The following is an 8,711-nucleotide window of genomic DNA, read 5'->3' on the forward strand; positions in this document are numbered from 1 at the left end:
ACTTAAGATCCTTCTGCCTCCACCTCTGGGATTACGGTCCAGTGCCCATCCCCCAACTGTCTATCTCTCCACTGCCCACCCCTGCACCTGCCACCCTAGAGAATTTTAAATGATATCTGATTGTGTCATTCTCCACCTAAACCCATTCAATGGTGTTCCACTGACTGGAGTTCAGGTCCCATGTCCTTAACCTGGTCTCCAAGGCCCTGTGAGGGGGGCCCCACCTCTGCAGCCCCATTGTTCACTCTTTACCCCCCACTTCACTCCATGGACTCCATTTCCAGTCCTGCCCTGATTCCACCTGCAGACAGCCTGGGGTTTGCTGGGCCCCGCCCTGAAGGCTCCTGCCTCTGGGTCCCCCTAGTTAGTTCCACTCCATACTCAGACCTCAGCTTCTCATGGAAGATTTGAAAGACTTTTAGAGTCAAATCTCCTGTTGAGCACCTCCCTCCCAAGTGTACCTTCCTGTGGAATGCTGTCCTGATCACACCTCTGCACGTGTAGGTGATTATTTGGGTGGTGTCTGCCCCTGTAGGACATAAGATACAGAGGGTCAGGGCCCTGGGTGCAGGCACTCAGCTCTGCCCTCCCCTGAGTCTAGCAATGGACAATCCACACACACACTGTTTGCATAAGTGTGTGCATGCCAGGGTCTGGGGCAGGAGCATCTAGATGTTCCAGGGTTCAGATGGGGTGGACAGGACAAAGCTCACCATTCTCCCTCCATGACTCTCACAGACAGAGCGGTTTTCCAGAAGCACTGAGTGTACATTTCCCTTCTCTCTGTTTTGAGGGGACAGTTTACGTTATCGTACGTTCTCAACAGCTTCAGATGATTTTCCTCCATTCTGTTTGTGCTGTTAGATCAAGAATGCCCAGGAAAGCGTAGATGGTGGTGCGTGCCTGTATGAAACTATTAAGGCCACTGCACATAGTTAAAAGGGAGGTTTATTTTGTGGGGAAACTTACAAATGAAGGGATAGGTAGGTTGTAGGGTCTGGCAATGATATGGCTCAGTCTGGCGGTATTCTCTGGAGAACTCTGCTCAAACTTCCTCCAGTGTCCAGTGTCCAGGAACCAAAGAGATCCTGGCATCCCGATCCTGTGTCTTCAGCATCCTCTCTCAGCCTGCCTTGTAGGTGTGACCATTACTGAAGCCTCAATGGGGGTTGAAACTTCCTGGCCAATGCTGGAATGGCTACCCACTACATCTCCCTCTTTTGTCTAAATAAGAAGGTTCTAACCTAATACAAGACTATATACAAAGAAATGGTTATCAATTATTGTCCAGGAGTAATGAGTGATAATGACCTAGATAACATGGAACTACAATCAATGCAAACAATATCAAGCAAAAAACACATAGTAAAATCCAGGAAAGTCTAGAGCATGGGTAGGTGGCATGTTACAAAGATCATTCAAAAGGTGTCCTATCCTAAAGAACCTGAGTGTAATACTTAATGTATTCTATCTAAGATATTATATATGTATATATACTAAGTTGTAACTATAACTGCTAGTCTTCAACCTCATCAAAGACCTGAGAAGGAATATAATAATACCTGAGAAATGGGAGAATCACGCAAGCAACTTTTGGGAGTCTTGCAAGAGTAGACAGAGACAGCTGGCAGCCTGGACAGTCACCTAACGTTTTTTAGCATCATTGGTGCATTCAAATTGGCTACAGGCCTAGAGTATCTGACAGACCATTTTCAGAAGCAGGAATTCTGAAAGACCATCTTACCCTGTCTTGGCAAAGTATAGTGGTTGCTTTTCTTGTGTCCTGCTTGTCCATAAGGACAGCATTGGTACTGTCAGCAGTTGAGGCAAGGGCAGTTCTTTGCCCAGTAGGCCATTTTGTGCCAAGAAGACAAACTTCCAAATGGAAATGTCTTAGAAGCCCAGCATTCTCTCGGGATCAAATTGGTGGTGCCAGGAGCAATTGTGTCTCACGTTAACAGAATTCTAAGTTATTTAAATGCCATATTCTGTAGCTCCATGAAGTGTATGAAGATTACTGGTCCATCCCACCTATGTATCTATAAATCTGGATAACCTAACTAACATAATTATAGAGATCACAAGCATAGGTGACAATAAATCTATAAGTGTTATCTACCTAAACAACCTAAGGCCTAAGGCTTCATGTAAACAAGACTAACAGTCTATAAGGAAATGTACAGTAAAAGGACAATGACTTTCAGTTGTGACAATACACAAAGTATCTTTAACAGAGGTAGGAATGTATACTGCAATATGCAATATGGCGATAATCCTAAATATTGATAGATCAACAATGTGATCAGAGGATGATTCCATTGTCGGAACAACAGTGATCACAGGATGGTTCCATTGATAGATCAACAGTGTGATCACATGGTGGTTCCATGATAGATCAACAGTGTGATCACAGGATGATTTCATGGAAAGATCAACAGTGTGATCATAGGAGGGTTCCATTTATAGATCAACATTGTATCACAGGATGGTCCCATTGACAGACCAACAGTGTGATCACAGGGTGGTTCCACTGACACATCAACAGTGTGATCACAGGATGGTTCCACTGACATATTAACAGTGTGATCACAGGATGCTTCCATTGACAGATCAACAGTGAGCACAGGATGGTTCCATTGATATATCAACAGTGTGATCACAGGATAATTCCATTGACAGATCAATAGTGTGATCAAAGGATAATTCCATTGACAGATCAACAACGTGATCACAGGATAGTTCCATTGACAGATCAACAGAGTGATCACTGGTTGGGTCCATTGACAGATCAACAGAGTGATCACAGGATGGGTCCATTGACAGTTCAACAGTGTGATCACAGGATAGTGTAGGAAGAGAAGTAACACAGCTCCTTTGGCGTAAAGTCACCAGGTGGTTGAGAGGCCACCATGGGAATTAGTGAGAAGACAGACAGACAGGTGCCAGCATCCCTGGATAGAAGAGGAGAAGGAGGAAGAGAAGGAGGAGGAGGAAGGCCTGAGGACAATCAGCAATCAGGAGAAGAGAAAGGACTCTCCCCTGGGAGAAAACAAACATCTCTCACATCATTCCAGAAGCTGCACAGGAGGTGCTGTCCAGAGAGGACACACTTCAGTGGAAGCCAAACAGGGGAAGGAATCCCCTCAGCCAGGAAGGGCTGGTAAGGGCTGAGCTCATTACAGGTGTGTGTGTGTGTGGGGGACAAGACAGGCTATGTTGGGGACAGAAGTACAGACACAGTGTTGGGAAGTCAGTGTCTAGGGGAGCAAGCAGAGTCCATCTCCCATGTTTGCTGTTAAAGGACACTGGGTGGGGAACAGCCTAGATTTCACCTGAGTTCTATGATGGGTGCTATGAAATATGGCGGCTGCTCAGCTTCCTGTTCCTCTGAGGGGTGAGGAAGTGTCCAGTCCCAGCCTCAAGCTCCTGTGGCCTGGAATTGTCTGCTGTAATGCTCTCCACTCTACTTGAGAGGCTGAGGCAGGAGGATGGCAAGTGAAATTCAATGAGATCTCATCTCAAAGCAGTAGAGAAAAGTAGGCTAGAGAGATATCTCCATAGTTATGAGCACTTGCTGCTCTTTCAGAGGGCCCACAGGGAGGCATAGCTCCAATTCTGGGAGATCCAGCACCCTCTCAGCCTCTGTTAGCACCACATACATATGTGCATTCTAGCAAAACACTCGTACATATAAAATAAAAATTTAAATAAAAAAATTAAAGATGGGATGGGGCTGTAGTTCAGTGGTAAGATGCTTAGCTGGTGTGCTCAAGGCCTAGAATCAATTCTCAGTGACCTGAATCCACAACACACATGCACACACACACATCACAGAGCTGGGGATGTGGCTCAGTGTGACTTCCTTAAAGTGCATAAGACCCTGGGTTTGTTCTCAAATACAGGAAAATCAAACTAAATTAAACAAACAAGATAAAGTATATAATATAGCCAGGTAGTGGTGTTATATGCCTTTAATCTTTTAAATTTAAAAGGGGCAAAAGGATCTTTAGGGCTTCATGTCAGTCTGGTCTACAGAACAAGTTCTAGGACAACCAGGGTTACACAGAGAAACCCTGTCTCCAAAAACAAAACAAGGCAGTCTTGGGTTTCTGCTTGTTCTGCTGCTGTGAGGACGGCGGGCAACCGTGGCTAAGGGAAGAGAAAGACGTGGCAGCACTTGGGAATCCGAGACAGTGTCATTGGTTCGATTTGGGGATATTCCCTGCCCAAAAATTCCTGGAAAATTGACTAGTATTAAGTGCTTAATAGCTTGGAACTCAGTGAGGACACAGATGTTCCTGTTGAGAGCAACCAGCTAATGATTACGTTTTAAAGAAGATGTCTGTGGTTGAGTTGTCATTGGAAGAGTGAGTCTATTTCAAGAGCACTTGGAGCTGGTCTTCACCTTGAGGAAGCAATGGCTTATTCCAAAAAGCCACTTCTGGCCTGAAAATTGACCCGGCATGCCTAATCAGGGAGAAGACTGCTCTTTTTATTTCTATTCTACATGCAGCAAAGGTGACAGCTGCCCTTTCCATCACTGGGAAGCTGCACTAGGAAATGAAACTGATGCACACTATGGCAAGATGTCGTTGTTTTCAACAGGTGTGCAGATATCGCCACATGGAAATTGATAAAAAACGAAGTGAAATTCCTTGTTATTGGGAAAATCAGCCAGTGGGATGTTAGAAACTAAACTGTGCTTTCCATCACAACAGAGGTCGTTACGTTGATGGACTGTTCCTACCTCCAAGCAGAACTGTGTTACCCACTGTGCCTGGGTTGCAAGAAGTAAAGGCTAGCCAGCTCACAGTTCAACAGAACAAATTGTCAGTCCAATCAAATCCCTCCCCTCAGCTGCGGAGTGTGATGAAAGTGGAAAGTTCAGAAAATGTCCCTAGACCCACGCATCCACCCGTCGTAATCTATGCTGCCGATGATGATGAAGACGATGATGATCAGTTTTCTGAGGAGGTCGATGAAAGCGAAACACCTGCCCTGCAGCCAACTCCTGAAGTTCATAATGGACTACAAGTGGCTTCTGCCCGGAGACCTGGAGTCGGTGGAAAGCAAGGTGAATGTTTGAATTTCGGAATAAAAACTCTTGAGGAAATTAAATCAAAGAAAATGAAGGAAAAATCCAAGAAGCAAGGTGAAAGCTCCTCAGGAGTTGCCAGCACTTCACATGAGCCTCAGTCTAATCCAGGCCCTGAAAAGGAGACCCTTCGCACTGTGGTGAGGACAGTAACTCTGTCAAGCAAACAAGAAGAGCCCTGGGTTAGACTGAGTCTTCCTAAGAGCCTGGGAAAATGAAAATTTTCAGTAGGTGGTGACAGTGATCCCCATTAAAGCGAAGCCTTGCACAGAGGCTGGGGAAAAAGGTGGAAGCTCCAGAAACCAACCTTGATAAAGCACCAAAGAAAGAGAGAGGTAACAAAGCTGGTGAGATCCACGTGAAGACATTGGAAGAAATTCTTCTTGAAAGATCCAGTCAGAAACGGGGAGAATTGCAAACCCATATGAAAACAGAAGAGCCTTCCCGGACTGACGAGTCTTCATCAGGAACCAAAAGCTCTTCCTCAGTGCGGATCAAAACCTTCTCTGAGGTCCTGGCAGAAAAGAAGCATCGGCAGCAGGAAATGGAGAGACAGAAATCCAAAAAGGACACAGGTTGCCCCAAGTTGGCAGCAGATACTGACGTGAAGAAGACAGTGAGTCTGTTACCTGTTGCTGTCAGCCAAGGACAACCTGAGGAGCCTGCAGGAAGAGCCAGGTCTATGCAGGAGGTGCATATCAAGACGCTAGAGGAAATCAAACTGGAGGAGGCCCTGAGGGTACAGCGAAGCTCTGAGAGCAGTGCCAGCTCCCATCCTCCCGCTGAGGCTATTCCTGGGGCAAAGAGGCTGCTCCGCATCACCAAAAGAGCAGGTGCAAAAGAAGAGAGAAACCTCGAGCTCGAAGGCAGTGAAATTGCTTCTCAGAGCAGTGTGACTAAGACTGAGGCTAGTGAGACTTCAGATGAGACCCTGAGGGACACCACAGAAATCCCAGGCAGTAGACGTGACACTGCTCGAGAGAAACACACCGAGAAAGAGCAGCAGGCAGGAGCCGCGCAGAGGAAGAGGCCAACCCTGACGCCTGTCCCCGGAGATGGGGCCTCGCACTTTTCCCGAGTGGTGGGGAAGCCTGTGCTCACTGCTGCATCAGGCATCACAAGGCACCTGGCTAAGCGGCTCCCCACAGAGTCGTCCCCAAAGCGGGAGGTAGAAACCTCTGGAATCGGGGACTCCATACTGAATGTGAAATGTGCAGCACGGACTTTGGAAAAAAGGAGTAAAGCCAAACCCAAAGTCAATGTGCAGCCATCTGTGGTCAAGGTTGTTTCATCTCCCAAACTGGCTCCAAAACGCAAGGCAGTGGAGGTGTCCCCGTCTGTCATTGCAGCTGTGAAGCCGCTCAGTGCCAGCAGTGTCCTGCAGGAAAGCCCCACCAAGAAAGCGCCTGTGGCTGTGGTCCCCCTTCTCTCTGAGGATACATCCATCGCCATGACTGAGACAGGAAAACCTAAGGACAGTTCTGTGCTGCCTTCAACTCCGTCTTCTGCAGAACCCTTGCTCTCAGAAGGCTCTGGCCCTCTCTCATCCCAGGTGGCGTCCAAACCTCGCCGACTAAGCTCTGCCTCAACAGGAAAGCCTCCACTCTCTGTGGAAGATGATTTTGAGAAACTGATATGGGAAATTTCAGGAGGCAAATTAGAAGCTGAGATTGACTTGGATCCTGGCAAAGATGAAGACGACCTTCTGCTTGAGCTCTCAGAGATGATGGACAGCTTCAGCTGATGATGAGGAAGCTTTAAAGAAAAAAAAAAAAACCCTCACCCAAACTGGACTTAGTTTCATCTATTCTAACATCTGCCTGAGGTGATCATTTCTTTAGTCTCAAATTTTGCCCAAATCAAAAGTATACCTCTGAAGTACCTGTGTGTGTCCTGGTTCCCCTGGGCTCAGATCTTTACATCCCTTGATGACTGTTTGTCCATGTGCTGCCATTGTTCAGTATCTTTGAGAAGAAAGTTCTGTAATGCCCTTCTCTCCACACGAGACCGGGCTCCAAATGAAATGTGCAAGAGAACTCAGTGGCGCCTTGAGGCGTTTGTCGGTGTGGGCGATCTTCCCCTTGCTGTATTTATTTATGTATTGTCTTAAGATTATCAGAGTTGAAAATGAAGACAGCTAGGTGCTAACCATTGTGGGCCAAATGTCATGCTACCACTAAACAAAAGACCCACTCCGTCTGTGTTAAATTGTATGTCTTTTTAAAGGTATTTGGAGATTCGTCTAAGCTTTAAAGAGGGCCGAGCGGCTCGAGAACCTGAGATATGGACAGAACTCTGGACCCGGTCCTGTTGCATACTGAGGCTTTAAAGTGCCTCAGGGGTCCCCTGAAATGATTTTTCTACTTCTGGGATTCACTGGATTCTTTATAAGATGGTGACATGACTAGGGAAATTCTTTTTTTTACTGTGAAAATTGTCCCTTTTCTTCAATATCTTTCTCCTACTGGCATTGAATTGTCACAGAGACAGAAAATTGGTAAATTTTATAATTTCTAACTCTCCCAGGAAACTCCTCTTGCCTAGTATTTATTTGATGTGCTTTAACCATGGGAGGAGGGGGAGGAAAAAAAAAACCTCATTCAAGCTGCCAGTATTGATCTACAGACTGTAGCAGTCCACTGGGCTGTGCTGTCACAGGGATTGCGAGATGCTCTGGGGTGTATTGGATACCTCCAGTTTCTTCATTTCTGGGTTGAGTTTGCTTTTCTTGATGTTGGTCTTCACATCACCTCAAGGTTTAGACTTGTGAAGGAACAGGTCTGATGGGGTAATAGTCTTGAAATGAGACACTGTACAGAATTGGAAGGTGGAAAGAAAGACTTGTTCATTGTGACACTTTCTGTAGGTGGCCAGTTTGTTTCTCACAGGGGAATCCTGGATCACTGTCATGTTGGCTCCTAAGGAACTGCTGTTGTAAGCGGCTCATCAAGAGTTGAAGTTCATGTAGCCGTGTTGGGAAGATGGAAAAGGAAGAAAGCCACAGGACTGCCCATTCAGTCTGGGAAGATCTGGATGATTCTGCACATGCAAAAATGACTTGAAATGTATGTATAGACACTTGTACCAATCCATCTTCAGCTGACTGAATGTTGTAAGATAGCCCTTCTCCAAAGCAGGGGTGGAATGTTCTGCTTTCACCATGCATTTTATACACATGTTTTCTTCTTTGAATTGACCTATAGATTTTAGGTCCCTGTTGTATATAACCTCTCTTCTTTTGCTTTAAAAGAAATTCTGTTCCTATTTAATGCCCTGTATTAGTCAATGATTTGTATTCAACATTATTTGAACCATTTGCCATTACCCAAAGAAAAATACTTCTTTGTGTTTTAAATAAAACTGATATAGGAAAAAAAAACAGACATCAAAATAAAACAAAAACTGTTGCAGATTATTTGATCACACTGTGAACCCTGAGATTGCATTATTTTCTAGAATAACCAGCTTCTAGTTGTGGTGTGGCCCAGCTCTAGCACACACCTTCAATCTTAGAGCTTCCTGCTTGGATATTGTAAACAAGATTAAATAAAATCAACCATAGGTCAAGAGACAACTGGATGACAGGAAAAAAACCATAGAGAAGAGGAGGAAGTAA

General features: G+C 45.5%; 1 pseudogene; it reads left to right on the plus strand.

The window, feature by feature from the left end:
* Nucleotides 1–4,456: 4,456 nt before the first annotated feature.
* LOC118575905 lies at nt 4,457–6,839 on the plus strand (annotated as a pseudogene).
* The last annotated feature ends 1,872 nt before the right edge of the window (nt 6,840–8,711 follow it).

Source organism: Onychomys torridus, unplaced genomic scaffold (genome assembly GCF_903995425.1).
Source record: "Onychomys torridus unplaced genomic scaffold, mOncTor1.1, whole genome shotgun sequence".
In the NCBI taxonomy this organism is placed as follows: Eukaryota; Metazoa; Chordata; class Mammalia; order Rodentia; family Cricetidae; genus Onychomys; species Onychomys torridus.